Source organism: Ptychodera flava, chromosome 12 (assembly GCF_041260155.1).
Source record: "Ptychodera flava strain L36383 chromosome 12, AS_Pfla_20210202, whole genome shotgun sequence".
Classification (NCBI taxonomy): Eukaryota; Metazoa; Hemichordata; class Enteropneusta; family Ptychoderidae; genus Ptychodera; species Ptychodera flava.
The window spans coordinates 39,278,655-39,295,936 of NC_091939.1; the positions used below are offsets into that span (position 1 = coordinate 39,278,655).

Below are 17,282 nucleotides of genomic sequence, written 5' to 3' on the forward strand. Positions count from 1 at the left end.
AAGAGCATAAACAGGAGAGAAGGAGATACACTGAGTTTCTTCCCTCCCTCCAAACAAGAACAGCTTGGTACAACATACAAAACAGGCATTGCCAGACTGCTGTTCACAGACCATGTCTACAGCAAACAGTAGATGCACCAAACCCACATGGTAATGGATGGCTGTGTTCTGGTATCACTCTCATCATACATGTACAGTGGATGACTTTACCTGCAGATCTGGATTCACTGATGAAGTTCATCAAATGTGAATGCCAGAAATCATCCTGTGAGACCCCCAGATGTTCTTGCCAAAGTGCATAATGCTGTGTACAGAGCTCTGTGAGTGTGTATCTTGTGGAAACAAAGCTGAGGTGGAAGATGATAAAATAGAAGCTACTTCAAGTGATGAAAGTGATACTGAATAGACACTGTACGACAATAAACATACATAGCTATCCTTTGGACAGCTTATAGCAGTTCCACATCTGCACTACCAGTAACACTGAAAATTTCAGCAAAACAAGCTTGACTGATCAAATCAGCTATTCTGAATTTTGCAACAGTCAATATTCTGTTTGACACCTGTTGATGACATCCTTTCGTCCAAATGATTTGATAATTTCTTAGTCTTCTTGATAAAAACACCTTAACTAAATCTCTGTGAATGAACATGGATTTTTTATATTTGTAGCTATTCTTGCAACCATCACCCAGAGATTTGCATTCCATATCACATGAAACATTTCAACTAAGAAGATTTAGGCAAAAAACATGAATTTGAATATTTTTGCTCACATTCATTGAAATTTGGTCATCTTTAAACATTAATAATGTCCTATCATGTTTAGTGTGTAGTTCAAAACTTTTCCATATCTCAGAAAAGAACCATATACCCATAATGTCATTTACATATACATGTAATTTGGGGCAAAAAGTGGTAAAATGAAGGTTTTGTGTCACATTCTTGATTATAAGAAATAAAGTTTCCATACTGCTTTCTCTTAAAATTCAGTTTTTGTTGATCTTTTGTTGTACTATGTGAGTGAAACTAAAGTTGTTGTTTTGGGGAAACATTAAAAAATGCCATTTTTGGACAAAATTTATTCTATATACTCATAATTGGGAAACAAAATAACAAATATGCATATTTATATACAATTTCCTCTGGTTTACTGGAAACAGTAATCTCTCCTTCAATTTTATACTGCTCTGTTATATTTCTGGTAGATTTACCCAAAAAATGAAACTTTATGGTCAATTATCATGCCCTGGTTTGAAAAGCTAAATTTGATATTCTTTCATGCTAATACAGATTTGAGGGTCAAATGTTGGCCCAGTAAAAAAGGTGAACACCGTCTACAGGGGTATATTCAAAGAGTTTAAATTAAGGTGTATACAATAAAATTACCTCATTCAGCATCTGCAACAGCTTAGTAGACAAGAAAATTGATAATTTACCTAACAATACCAAATTTGTTTATTCTTGAGTTATGAAAAATGAATTCTTGTATGTAGCCGAAATGATGTAAATTGTCCACAGACACAGGGATGGCCAATGCCTCAAATCTCATATCATAATGGTGATCTCTGCAATTGAAATCTCTGCAAAAGTTAGTTTATACAGGGCAGAACAAACAGCAAGATAATTATTGGTTTACCCTTTTATGAAAATTTCTTGACATATTTGTGAAATGATATTTGCATTTCTCAGAACAAAATGTCAGGACATACCTGACTAAATCCAAATTGGCATCAAGGGTGTCCACTTTCTTTTCATCACCCTCTTCAATGTCCAGTTGTTCTTTCTTTTCACGGTCGCCAGGATGGATGGAAACCACCAAGATAATTCCCAGTATGGCAGCAAACAGAGTTGTACAGAAGTAGTAGACCAAGGCACGTCTTCCCATTCTGCCAATTGACTTGGCATCTAACTGAGCTGAAAGTGAAACAAACACAACGCACATAATTATGAGCTAGACCTAAAACAAAGACAACACACACAAGTCAAGAGGTTGGGTACTCCTGTGCACATATATAGTCACACTCAGCAAAACTAAACCATACAGCTCAGGTCAACATGTGCCGTATTCTCTGTATCATAACGCAATCTACTCCTTACATCACCTTAAATCATATCTGACAGTGTGTAATGTTTTATATGTGAAAATAAAACCTCTTTAGACTGAACTGTAGTAGCACTGGACTATACATGACATTATCTGTGATATGAGAATGATGATGGGACGATGAAACAAAATGGCAACAGGTGGAGTTTTGCTTGCTTTAGTTTGAACTTGTAATACATCCAAATTAAAATGTACCTGTACATACTCTAACACGGAATGAATCACAGAGGTTTAAGTCTATGACAAAGAAAAAATTAATATCAAGTAAATGACAGGGATATACCTATCTGAAAAATCCAGTTCCAAAGCCAATCTGACAAACAGTGAAAAACACTGCTATATATAACACCTAACTGAGAAATGTCTGTGAAAAATCTGCTTGGCCTATTAATGCTAAACTGCACAAAAATGTTTATTGCTGCAGGTGAACTGGCAAGCAGGTGGTACATTCTAATTATGGGACTAGAAATATGGCTCACACAGTAAATTATGTTCTTTTCTAGCGAACAGTCAGAATGTCGGCAAATCCCTATCAAACACTCTTGATTATGACTTTATCTCAAACTTTGCTGGATTATTTCTGAATACAAACGCTGTAGAAATTCCTTCCATAAACTGGGATAGAACTTTTGAGTTTTTGGATAGTTTTTGTAGTACAATATAAATTACATAATTATCACCTTTTATCCTTACCTTGCTAATGTAGTGTTATTAATGTGAGCTCATTTCAATATATTGCAACACCATCTACTTCCTCAACTATGTTTAAGCAATAACTTTGAGTTACTATGACACACTGCCCAATAGAGGGCGCTCTTTGCAGGGACAATTGTCAAGTGATGAAACATTTCAAAAGAACTTTCCTACCTAATGGTAAAAAAACCCCAGAGTGTGCTTGCTCCATATATGTTAGGGCTAGGGCAACATTGAGAAAAGACAAACAGAAGTTTTTTCCTTATACAAACCAGTTGACTTCAAAGAGTGGCAGATGGCTCATTAATATTCTTGAGCATTAATATTCATGAAAAATTGTAGCATATTCTATATGCTACAAAATTCTCAATGTTTGTGTATGTTTGCTTTCTTAGGGCTTAATGTACATAATAACAACAGCTAGCCATTTCAACTTCACCTTCAAGGGAATTTTTTTTCATCTTTTTTACTGAACTGTGTGCACTTACACAAAGAGAGAAAAAATCTTTAGTAGTTATAAAGAAATGTTTTGTAGCTTCTGAAAAAAATAATGTACTTGTTTGTCACGTTTTTACTGTGCTTATATCCTCCCTGACCACTGTAAATTTTGGATCAACATTGCCCTATACAAACCAGTTGGCAGTATTTTTCTAGTGACCTAGCTGGTCTTGTCACCTTGTGCCCAGTACTCAGTAGAGTTAAAACCAAAATGTGTTTTCTAAGCTGAGTTTCTCGATGTCAGATTCATTCTTATTGCTTTTTGTCAGTCATTGTACAATGGGCAAAATCACAAACAGAGAGGTTTGTAGCTATCCAACAGTAACTTTAGGGTTTATTTGCCCCCAAAATAAGTCAGTGTCTGTTCATTGAATTCAAAGACCGGACCCATTGACACCACACCTTGCTTGTGACTTTCATTGTATGCAGTCTAGTCACAATGCTTTGCCATTCACTGAACTGAACTTGTTTCAGTAATACCAATTTCTGTGCTAATTTCTGCTTCCAGAATTTCATAATGTTATGGACATTCATACGAAGCACAAAAACTTCTGTTTGTCTTTTCTCAATCATACAGAGATAATGTGACACAGAAACCTCATCTAGCTAGGGCAATGAACTTTTGAGAATGTACTCTCAACTGGCTGACAGGCTTCAATATGCAACATAAGACATCAAATCAGGTCCAATAATCGTTATCATTAAAGGTAACTATGACATTTACCAGGTCCAAGGAATATATTGAAAATGACAAAGGCAATGGGGTCATCTTGAACCATGAAATAGTGGTGGTACCAGGTGTCAGAAATGGGTAAGCGTACCCTGCCAGCTACATGTAGCTGCACCCGTCAAGATTGACCCAAAGCGACAAATCCATTATTATTTGGTGAATTCACCAAATTACTTTTGTGAGTCAAAATTTGGTATGCTGTCACTCATCATTTGAGTAACAGACAGGTCATATTTTGATACAACATCTCCGTATCTACCATACAACTTCTTAAATGATTTCACTAATCTACTTTCTGAGAATCCTTGCCTCACTAACTTTTGAGCTAATAGGCTGTGTCTAACTCGAAAGTCTTCATATGAATTGCATGCTCTACTGTATCTAAGGAGTTGTGAAATGTACACACCATAAGCTGGAGATGATATTGCTTGACAAAAAGGGAAAGTTTATGATTTCAAAATTGAAATCGTCTCTTTTGTCACACAGCTTAGTATATAGTGTATTTTGTCTAATTTCAAAAAATACGTCTAAGTATGATGCCGAGTCCACACTTTCAGTTGTTGTTTTTATTTCTAAATCATCTGGGTAGATGTGGTGTAGATAATTGGATATACCAGGACTGTTTAAACTGATGACATCATCAATATATCTGTGGGCGTTGTTAAATCTCTTGGCAATCCTTTTACACCCAGATTTCTGAAGTGATTGCATGAACTCTGTGCTTCATACGAATACAAAAATAAGTCTGCAAGAAGTGGGGCGCAGTTTGTGCCTATAATATAAGTGTAGGGTATGGTATTGTTTCAACAGCATTCTATTGAAGCAGTTCAAAAATGTATCAAAATCGAACTAAAATTAGTCCCTTTCATGTAAATGTTCTTGCTGTACATTATACATTATCTGTTGCCGTGCCAACAGGTACCAATAACAGGTCAAATGTATGGCAGTGAAAGTGTAGCACCCATGGCCATATTTGATATGCCAGCTGGCTCAGTGCAGTGCACGATGATTCATCCCGTCTGCCTACGATTGGCAGCGCACAGCCCACCAAATCATGCAATCATATGCAGCCTAGATGAAACACTGCATGGCCCATAATGATGAAACAAAGCATTTTTTAGTTCATTTCTTTCTCAAAAACACTCTTAGTATAACAGCAACAAACTTCTTTTATCATTTTACAATACAATATGTAACATCCCATCTATCTAACAAAACATGATACAAAAACACATAAAAGGCTTGAACTTAAGGTTTGTGTATAGTAGATACTGAATGAATCTGCAAGACTAATCAAAGTAATTGAATGGCAAAAACAAAAAGATCAAACATTATCTTTATGTGCAGGAAATACTGAACGAAAATTTTCTGAAATAGCAATCAAAACATTGTGTCAGTTTTGACAGAGCCAATTACCTGAAAACTTCATAAAAATACCGGGTAGAACATTTCATAACACTATCTACACTACTACATGAAGACACCTTTGACCTCAGGGAATCTTAAGTTTCCTGTACAGTGAATAAAATTACTTCTAATATATACCTTCTGCTCATGCTGTGTCATGTCGTGTGAGAATCCCTAACATGAGAGAAAAACAGAATTGCAATTTGTCAAGGGAAATAGTTGCATCGCTATTGCCAGGTCATGTGACCAAAAAGATTAATTCGTATCAGGACATGTCATTGACCTAGTGTTATTTTGTAAACTATTAACTCCAGAGTCTGCACTAATGAACCTCTATGGAAAAAGGTGTGATTTAGCCTTCTCCCAGACCAAGAACTTCAACATCTTGTGGAAATTACAAATTCAAGTAATGCTAAACACATAATTTTTACACCACAAAGATTTTTACTTTGTTATCCGAACCTGATAGCAGTGTGATGGACGTACCCAAGCACATACATGTTCAGTGTTCGCGGTGATTTTTTTCTCCTCGCGTACGGCATACGCATTAGTCTGCTAAAATTGCGTAATGGCTGTATTTGAGTGCGTAATTTCACTTCCGTACTCGATTGATGGAAAAAAAACTGACTACAAAATACAATGTGCCGTTCAATAAACCTACGCTACATATTCGAATTGTACGATGTAAGATTATTTTAATGAAAACAGTTTAACGAACAACTTGAACAACTGGGCATTGTTTCAAACATGCTGAAACGTAACAGCACAGGGTATTTTTTGGTAACCGGTGCATCATCATCACGGCTGACAGCTTCACTGTGACGCTGAATCCCTGTTGTTGTATCGGAACAATATGTCATGGATTCCGACATGGGTTCAACTTCACTGCGCTTCTCCGTGTTCTCCATGTTGGGTTGCCCGGTAGTGTCTTTCGAATGACCCTCTGAATCATTTTTTTCACGGACTCGTAGAGCAAAGTTGAAAGAAAATAGAGTTGTCTGCTTCGACGCCATGCTGCATGCGTGCTTTGATCAAATTTGGGGACAGTGAGACGCGATGAGAGTGCACAGTTGGCATTTAATTTGTTGCAACATTTCTGTCAATCACTCACTTTGTGTCAAAAGTTTAAGAAACTATCACTGGCTTGAAAATTAGCAACGTAATTCATAGGCACAGCTGACATGATAACGTGCCTTTGAACTACGATGCCTATTTTTCCGACCACGCCCAGAGAATCCGAAACTTTCCACACAAAATGAGTGATTGACAGAAATGTGTTGCAACAAATTTAATGTCAAGCGGGCACTCTTCTTGTCTGGTTGTCGCCTAAGCTCAGTCGCGGGTAGTACTTTCGGAAACATTTTACTGTTATCCTTTGCGTATAGAAAACACATAACAATGGAAAAAATGCGTAGAGGGTCAATTTCAATGCGTAAATACGCATGATTTTTGCGTAAACGCGAACTCTGCATGTTGATATGTGGTATATCACAAATTTCTACAAAACAGTAAAATAAGCACAAGGTATGTTATAAAACCCATATTGCCTTGTCTATATTTGGGCTATGGTACCCGTCATGACACTAACTGGAAATCATGCTATTTTTCTTGGCCTGCGGGCTAAAGAAATAGCATGCTTTCTAGGGTGCTATAGCCCTCATGTGGTCGATATGAATCTGATTCATGGAAAGTAATAAATATGAATCTGATTCATGGAAAGGAATAAATATGAATCTGATTCATGGAAATGAATAAATATGAATCTGATTCATGGAATGGAATAAATATGAATCTGATTCATGGAAAGGAATAAATATGAATCTAATTCATGGAAAGTAATAAATATGAATCTGATTCATGGAAAGGAATAAATATGAATCTGATTCATGGAAAGGAATAAATATGAATCTGATTCATGGAAAGGAATAAATATGAATCTGATTCATGGAAAGTAATAAATATGAATCTGATTCATGGAAAGTAATAAATATGAATCTGATTCATGGAAAGGAATAAATATGAATCTGATTCATGGAAAGTAATAAATATGAATCTGATTCATGGAAAGGAATAAATATGAATCTGATTCATGGAAAGGAATAAATATGAATCTGATTCATGGAAAGTAATAAATATGAATCTGATTCATGGAAAGGAATAAATATGAATCTGATTCATGGAAAGGAATAAATATGAATCTGATTCATGGAAAGGAATAAATATGAATCTAATTCATGGAAAGGAATTAATATGAATCTGATTCTGGAAAGTAATTAATATGAATCTGATTCATGGAAAGCAATAAATATGAATCTGATTCATGGAAAGTATAAATATGAATCTGATTCATGGAAAGGAATAAATATGAATCTGATTCATGGAAAGTAATAAATATGAATCTGATTCATGGAAAGTAATAAATATGAATCTGATTCATGGAAAGGAATAAATATGAATCTGATTCATGGAAATGAATAAATATGAATCTGATTCATGGAATGGAATAAATATGAATCTGATTCATGGAAAGGAATAAATATGAATCTGATTCATGAAAGTAATAAATATGAATCTGATTCATCAAAGTAATAAATATGAATCTGATTCATGGAAAGGAATAAATATGAATCTGAATCATGGACAGGAATAAATATGAATCTGATTCATGGAAAGAAATAAATATGAATCTATTCATGGAAAGTAATAATATGAATCTGATTCATGGAAAGTAATAAATATGAATCTGAATCATGGACAGGAATAAATATGAATCTGATTCATGGAAAGTAATAAATATGAATCTGATTCATGGAAAGTAATAAATATGAATCTGATTCATGGAAAGTAATAAATATGAATCTGATTCATGGAAAGTAATAAATATGAATCTGATTCATGGAAAGGAATAAATATGAATCTGATTCATGGAAAGGAATAAATATGAATCTGATTCATGGAAAGTAATAAATATGAATCTGATTCATGGAAAGCAATAAATATGAATCTAATTCATGGAAAGTAACAAATATGAATCTGATTCATGGAAAGGAATAAATATGAATCTGGAATAAATATGAATCTGATTCATGGAATGGAATATGAATTTTTCTGTATTCACTCTTTTGTTCTCTGAATCAAGTATTATTCAGTATACTAATTTTTTTACACAGCACATTGAAATTCCCATATTTATCAATTTGTGAAATTCACTTGTGTAAATCATGAAAAAATGCTTTATGTTTGACAGTGTGAGTGTAGGTATTTCACCGTGCTGTAGAAAGGGAAGCCACAAAACCCTAAATAGTCAATTTTCAAAACTATAGGAAGCTACCAAGGAGCAAGTAGACTATGTTTCAGAGGAAGATGTGTCAAAATTTCAAGATGAACCAATATGCTTGTTGACTTTACGATATGCGATATGCTTGCGATATGCTTGTTGACTTTACTTTGTGCAATAATACAATAAGTAGAACTGTCATGAAGGACTCAGTGGATAACTAGTGGGCAAAACACTCGCACAAAAATTTCACCACTACAGGAAATATTTGGAAATGTACATGTAAGCCAAATGAGTCCCTAGCTGACACCCTGTATGTTGTGATAACAGACTGCAAGATGATGTGCAACACTTAGCAATACTATCAGCTAATCACTTTGCCATATGTATATTGGGGTTATGGTGTACAATATTTATTTATTTATATCATTGGATGTAACTAATGAAAAAGTCCTTAAAACAGACTTCTTCAAATCAAAAAAACTTATAAATCTAACAGTTTACTAAGAAAAACATCAGCACATCGTGACTCACTTGAAAAAATTGGGTTTTTAAAATTTACTATCGCAAAAAAATTCACAATCTGATTGTGACCAACCCCTAACATCTAATGGTCTGACCCTTATCACTGTGAAGTAATTTCACCTATACTTGACAATATGTGTAAGGTGGAGTGTTTTCAAAGATTGTCAACAAAGTTCATTCAGGACAACAAGATTGCTTGCACCTGAACTGACCTTTAGAATATGTTCTAAAGATTGAACAGAAGAGATTACACAGAGCCTTGTTGTACACCATAAGTACACTGGAAAAATTCTGTAATTCCATGAGGTGTTCTAACACATGAATTGATAGTTTTTTACATTGATTGTCACACTTTTAACATATTACTTTTCATACCTACTTTTAAGAGCTTGTAAACCAAGGAATTATTATCTATCCTATCAAATGCTTTTTTGAAATCAACAAATGCACAGTAAGACGTGATTTATGCTTACACAAATATTCTAGATAGCAGAGAAACAAATATCCAGATAGCAGAGACAAATATTTAAAGATAGCAGAGTCTAAGATGTAAATGTTATCAACAGTGCTGTGACCATCTCTAAAACCAGCCTAGGCTTCTAAAATTGCAATTGTACAGTTCAGTTCAACAAACTTTGTTAAACGCTTGAACATAACATTACAAAAAATCTTGCTTATAACAGGAAATAAAGTACTACTGCAGTAATTACTGACAGAAATGTGCATCCCTTTCTAAAAAAAGAGGGACAATCATACCATTGACCCATTCTTTGGGAAATACACCTGTATTCAGAATTCCATTGAACAAATTTAACAAAAATCACTCTGAATTCTTTACAAGAGGTTTGAAAAAATCTACATGAATACCATCAACCCCTGCAGTGTTACCTAATTTACATTTGTCAATGGTAGAATCTACTTCATCAGGTGTGATTTCACAATCAAGAACACTTATATCAATATCCATGTCTTCCTGACCCTGTAATTATGTATAGAGGTGAAGAACAAAATTGCCTTGTATCATTTGAAATTGAAGAGGAAACTATTCTAAAGAAACTGCTGCAGTTAACTAGCTATAAGGCTGCTGGACCAGATAAACTGTCAACAAGGTTTCTCATTACAGTGGCTGTAAAACAGCTAACAAAACCACTCACAAATCAATCAACACTGGAGATGTTCCTGCTGACTGGAGGAAAGCCTGAATGTGACATCACCCAAGAAAGGAAAGAATCTGAACCCGGAAATTACAGACCAATTAGCCTAACATCAGTCTGTGGAAATATCCTGGAATAGACCAATTAGCCTCACATCAGTCTGTGTAAATATCCTGGAATAGACCAATTAGCCTTACATCAGTCTGTGGAAATATCCTGGAATAGACCAATTAGCCTAACATCAGTCTGTGGAAATATCCTGGAATAGACCAATTAGCCTTACATCAGTCTGTGTAAATATCCTGGAATAGACCAATTAGCCTCACATCAGTCTGTGTAAATATCCTGGAATTAATCATCAGAGACACAATAGTCCTACAGTTGGAAAGACTCACTTAGTAGGAATAGTACTTACAGTTAAGGCCATTATTCTTCGGTGGGGCAAGTTGGTAATTACCTACCAATTTAGCTAGGGATATTGCAATATACCAAGGGAACTTCCTAAGCCAAACTCTGTTTTCCTATCTGGAGCGGCAAGATGAAATCTAAACAAACAGAGCAGATAACAAATTTTACAGCCACCAATGGTAATCTGATCTCGGGATGAACCATAATGCACTCCACTGTTGTCCGCTTTATGTTTCAGTAATTTAGCTGGTCAGAGGAAACTTTGGTAGTGATTTTGTATGTGTGGTTCAGTTCATTGTGTAGTATGTTGAACTCTTTTCTGATTGCCAGCTGGATTTTTACAGTACAAGTATTCTAAAATTTTATTTTGCCATTATTTTACTGGTTGCTATCAAAGGTTTCTTCACCCACAAAAAATTAAGCAGCTAGTTGTGCAGGTCATGTCAAACTTTTTGATTGTGGCCTTCCAGGATGTTTTGGGCAATGGTACTGAGAATGAGATGGGCGATGACATGCTGAAGTGCCGTCTGTGGTGCATTTATTCTCTGAGCGATATTTACCATAGTTTCAACTTCATGGAGCCTTGTACAATTATTTTCTTGTTAAACTATCAACAGATTTTGTCATCTTGTCTCGAATTTTGATGGAGCTTTCAAGACAGACTGTAAAGTTGACTTTTTATAAGTCGCTGAGTGCTTTTGAATTAGACTCCTGTGAACCACACAGTAAAAACTGGCTTTTGAAAGATCAATGTACATGGGGTGATCTCAAACTTTTTCACCAAATACCATGTTCTGTAATGATGTTACTTCATACAGCTTTTTCAACCCTAGTTATGTGTAATATTTATCAAAAAGAAGACAAGGCACGATATGATCTATTAAGATCGTGTTTTATTCCTTGTAGTTTTCATTCCCCAATCCAGTCCCCTTTTAACGAACCTACATGAAAATGGTTCATCCCAGCTATCAGATCACCATTGCTGGCAGTAAAATCTCATTACCCGCTGTGTTTGTTTAGATCTCATCTTGCGGCTCCAGATAGGAAAACAGAGTTTGGCTTAGGAAGTTCCCTTGGTATATTGCAATATCCCTAGCTAAATTGGTAGGTAATTACCAACTTGCCCCACCGAAGAATAATGGCCTTAACTTAACTCTCAACATGGATTTCATAAAGGAAGGTCGTGCCTGACAAACCTTCTGAAGTTCCTGGATTTAGTGACACAACACACTGATGAAGGTATTCCTGCAGATATATTTACACTTTGCCTAAGCATTTTACAAAGTACTACACACTAGATTGATTGAAAAGATGAAGTATCATGGCAGAAATGGAAATATTCTATGGTTGGTCAAAGCTTGGTTGACAAATAGAAAACAGAGAGTAGTCATAAATGGAGCATCATCTAAATGGAGAATACGTTACAAGTGGTGACCCACAGGGTTCAGTTCTTGGACCAGTACTCTTTCTAATCTACATCAACAACATTGACTGTGAAATTATTTCTGAGCTCAAGAAATTTGCTTATGATATGAAGATATATTGCCTCTTGTGAAATTGCAGTGATCTTGAAATTCTACAATTTGGCTGATTTGGACAAACTTCAAAACTGGAGCGAAGACTGGAAATCTCATGACCTTTAATGTATCAAACTGTAAATGCATGCATATTGGCTTCAACAACCCTATTCATTAATACTCAATGAACAATATTTCACTGGAACAAAAAACTGAAGAAAAGAACTTGGATGTCTTACTTCATTCTACCTTCAAACCATCAAGCCAGTGTGTTTAAGTCTGCAAAATGGCAAACAGAATGTTTGGTTTCATCAAATGAACACTGTCAATCAAATAAAAAATGTCATTCTTCGCCTGTACAAGGAGCTTGTGAGACTACAGTTCGAATATGCAATACAAGGTTGGTTGCCATGGCTACAACAGGATATAAACATCTTAGAAAAAGTGCAACACAGGGCAACAAACATGATACCTGAACTCCAACACAACAATATCAAAACAGAATTAAACAGCTTGGTTTAACAACACTTGAATGATGAAGAATTCTCAGCGATTTGATTCAACTCTATCAAATTATCAAAGATCATGATAACTTATCACCTTTCACTTGTGTTATCAGCTGATTCGAGAACTCGTGGACACAGAACCAAACTTCATAAACCAACCGTTCGACTTAACACAATGAAGTACTTTTCTCACCAAGAGTTTGTGGACACTTGGAACAAATTACCAGCCCCAATCATTAATGCAGAAAGTGTGGTGAACTCTTTCAACAGCAGCTACGCCGCGCCCGCCTACTACATACTACAGTAGTCTACAAGTGCAGCTTCATCAGAGGGATTCTATTATCCTTTTGTCCACATCTTTCTCTTACCTCCCGAACTGAACTGAACTGTTTGACATTTTAAAAGTAGTATTGCAGGAGAAAATGTGTACAACCCTATACCCTAGATAAACAACCGAATACCATATCATCTCTTGTCCTGACACTGGGACATTGAAAAACATTGCGCTGCATGAACGCCATGTTGATGCACAGGGAACTTAGTAATCTTGTTGTTGTTGTTGTTGTTGTTATTGATGGTGGTGATGATGATGTTGACGATAATAAAAAATATTAAAAAACAATGTCTCATTCCTTGCTGTTGTTTGTCGATGTTGTAGATAATTGTAAAAGAAAACTGTAATCGTGATCAAAAAACGACGTAGGTCGCCCAACGTCACTCCCGCCTATTATATAGGACGGGAGTGACGTTGGGCGACCTACGTCGTTTTTTGATCACGATTACAGTTTTCTTTTACAATTATCTACAACATCGACAAACAACAGCAAGGAATGAGACATTGTTTTTTAATATTTTTTATTATCGTCATCATCATCATCATCACAATCAACAACAACAATAACAACAACAACAACAACAACAACAAGATTACTAAGTTCCCTGTGGTTGATGTAGGCAGGGGCACGGATGTTGATTATGATTGATCATGATAGCAGACGTAAAATTGACACTAAGAGGACTACTTGGAGAATTTTAGGGTCCATCCGAGGGCTTGAAAATATACGAATCCTTTACGAAATTCTCAACCGCGTAGAGGTTTTTGTAATCGCTGCCTTATCATCAGTCTGATGAACCATGGCCAATTGTCACTGATTGAACATACAAACAGCGGCATGATGCAGGAGAAGGGTGTCGTGTGCACACGATTCTCTGATAATTTTCGAATCAACACACATACCAAAAATATCAGAAATATTAAATTTTATCACGAAGACCACTTACAGTCTTATTCTTGATTTCTTGCGAGCCATTATTTCTTGGGGAAATCCTGCTGCTAGCGTACGTTCTTCCATCATGAGACGAAAATGAGACAACCAGTTCACATTCTGCAGACTTAACATTCCCCATCGTAGAGGGCAGCAAACAAGGAAGTCACATGGGGTCACAGTCAGGATAATATTTCTATCCAATGGTTTACGGAACCATCAATTGAAAGGGGGAGAACACAACGATGGTCTCCTGCCTGATTTTCTAAATTTTCACATTCGCATCGTAAGATAACACAAAAAAGTAAAACTTTGAACAGTAGAGACTCTACTTCAAATGTCAAAAACAATGTGTGACTGAATGGAATTATTTATTTTCTACCAAATTTGCCGTGATCACGCCTAAATTTCAAGCGATTAAAACATGTATTTTATGGAATATCCAGTATTGTCCATTTTGAGCAGCAACTATTAAGTCATATATGTCTTGTACTTTTGGAAAGAAAAAAACATTTTGGGCAGGCCACTGTGCTCAGTTTTTTTCACAATTTGGCAAAATGTAGTAGCCATTGCCCAATACAGGTTTATTTTTTCTTTGTGTGCATCCCTAATAAGTATATGACTATATGATAATGGGGGGGGGGGCTTAAAAAATTTTGATCAGATAGACTGTGGACTTGAAAATTTTTCAGGGTAGTGAGGGGGATCTAAAAAAATGTTTCAGTCGCGATTCCTCCAGCCCCTCCCCTTAACCAATATTTGTGAACGCAGCCTAAACGAAAACTTGAGTGTAGGAAGAGATTTCTCTGATGAAATCATGTGAACAGTACAGTTTCAACCTATAAAGCGCTAAGTCGTTCTGACTTAGCCATCCATATCCACGAGTTCGATCAACTGGCGGGATCGACAGATCGAATAAGTCGTCTGGGCATACAATGCCACTAACAGAGGATGCTTGGATTTCATCACAGTCAGCTAAAAGGCGGTTAAGTTTTCCGCGACAAAACTATTTGAACTACCTTTCTTTTACTACCTAGTGACTGAAATAAAAACCACATACAAACCGAAAACAAAGGTATCGCGAGCGCGAATTTGTACAGGTACACTGGTCGGACCTACAAGCCGACACTGGGGTACTCTTGTGCGATATGTCTGCTCGTCACTTAACCTCGTACATGTCGACCGTTGTATATACATACTTTCACGAAAGCGGTATGCAATAAATCCCTCCAGCAACATCTTTCTTAAACACACAAGGCTCGAAATTAGCCGTAGTCTCGCGTCCACAGACTACCAACTTTTCCCAGGGGCTACAAGAGTCCACACATGGTAGCCCACTCAGACTACGAAAGCCTGGGACATGAAATACTTGGCGTGTGATGTCCGTCACTTTCGGACGAGCTAAATGCAGTCAACATGCAGTTTCATTTGTTTGAAGCAATTATCCTTTCATCTGTGAAGAGTTTTTTTTTTCTGGTGACTATTACAATTTTCACAGCTATGTTGTTGTTTTCACAAGATGCAGAGCGTTTGATACTAGAATGTTGAGTTGCTTTTCCGTGTGCAGTCTTTGCATGCCAGTTCACACTATGCTGTTGATCGGCAGCATACAAGAAGTACTCGTGTCAAGTTTTGGGGTTTTGATGCTGAAATTTCACAAAACTGTCACTTCTTTATCAAGAGATTGTGTAATCAGTTTGATTTGAAATAGTAATATAAAACACTGTGTCAGTTAAGCTTGGCTGAGTTTCGCTGTCTTTTATCTATGGTTGTAGATCAGTATCCGTATGTTCTGTATAGAGAGACTCGGGTGTAACAAGGCATGCCAGTTCATAAAGATCATGAGAACACTTTTTTCTGTTTTTCTTTACTCAAGTTACAATTTCGATATGTAAGCCGATTTTGAAAGTGATAGAAAGTGTGAAAATGTACATAAATTAGCATAAATTGAGCGTTCGTGACACATAACATTGGGTTTCCCGAGTTGAAGCCCCTAGTTTTACTGCTATTTTGAGTTGCTGAACCGGGGCTTATACTCGGACGAGTACAGTATCACTAAACTAAAATATTCATGGACTACCAGCCATTGTCACTGGGCTACCAATAGTCTGGCAGAGACCCTGCGATTCGCGTTCTCGCCTGTTGGAACACGCGCGCCCTTCAGAGACGCGACGCGAATCCCAGGGTCTGGACGTTCTTGCAAGCGACCGGTCGGATTTCTGCCTGATCCGGGTACTTTATAGAACTCCACACACCCGTTAATCAAAACAAAAATGACAAGTAGCATAGCCAAATAAAATGAAAAATGAAAAATAAAATATACCACGTATATAGGTCTACCGGCTACTAGTATATATTCTCTCCGCCCAGTTAGATAGGTGTTTCTTTTGAGGTCACTACCCTTATGAATATTCATACCCTTGCAAAAACGGACAGTCGCTGTGTCTGGCAGCGCGTGCTCACAGCTGCACAGCGTAGTCTTCGAATGCAGGCGCTAGGCCCATCGTGGGCGCGCACAAAACAAGGCACAGCGACTGTGGAGAGTCTAGGCTACCAACTTCAGAAAATGGTAGCCCAAGTGGACTACCAGGGTGAAAAGTTAATTTCGAGCCCTGACACAAAATGAAATAATAACACATTGGGGTAATTGAGCAGGCTTTAAACGGGTAACATGATAGCTCTGTCATCTCCAATGACGAATACGTTACAAATATGACTAAAACCACAAGTATAAAATTAAAAACAAAAACTTTTAAAGTCCAGGAAGACATTATCCTTCATTGGATATTCACATGCAGTTTCTTCGGAGAGACAGGGAACTAAATGATTCGTGTTTGACAACCATGTATAGTACTGAAATCTCATAGAGAAGTATACTGCAGCAGTACCGGTGTATCATACTTTGCAGGGACAGGCGCTGCTAGCGGACATACAGGCGTTGTCCCGCAGGAATATTGAAATATGTTTCGGTTACAATGAGCAGCTACTTGCAAATACCTTCTATCAACTACATCTGCTAAAAGGTCACACCTCTTCCCCTATCTCCCATTTCATCACGACGCTCTTCTTTCATCGATTCAACCGCAAACAGTGACTTTCGAAATTTGCCTTTGTTACACCTCTATCTTGATAACTTACATTTGTTGCCTAGATACCGCGGCACACCCACCAATGACACATCATACATGTACCTAG

The 17,282-nt window shown here is 36.6% G+C and overlaps 1 protein-coding gene across 1 annotated transcript in view; it reads right to left on the bottom strand.

Moving 5' to 3' along the window:
* Positions 1 to 14,242, bottom strand: part of LOC139145852 (excitatory amino acid transporter 2-like) — a 40,144-nt gene extending 25,902 nt beyond the window's left edge. Inside the window, exons 1-2 of the mRNA XM_070717267.1 lie at positions 14,104 to 14,242; positions 1,713 to 1,917 (exon numbers count right to left, since the gene is read on the bottom strand). The gene's annotated coding sequence lies outside the window, so the exon portion shown is untranslated. The remainder of the gene's footprint in view (positions 1 to 1,712; positions 1,918 to 14,103) is intronic.
* Between the last annotated feature and the right edge of the window lie 3,040 nt (positions 14,243 to 17,282).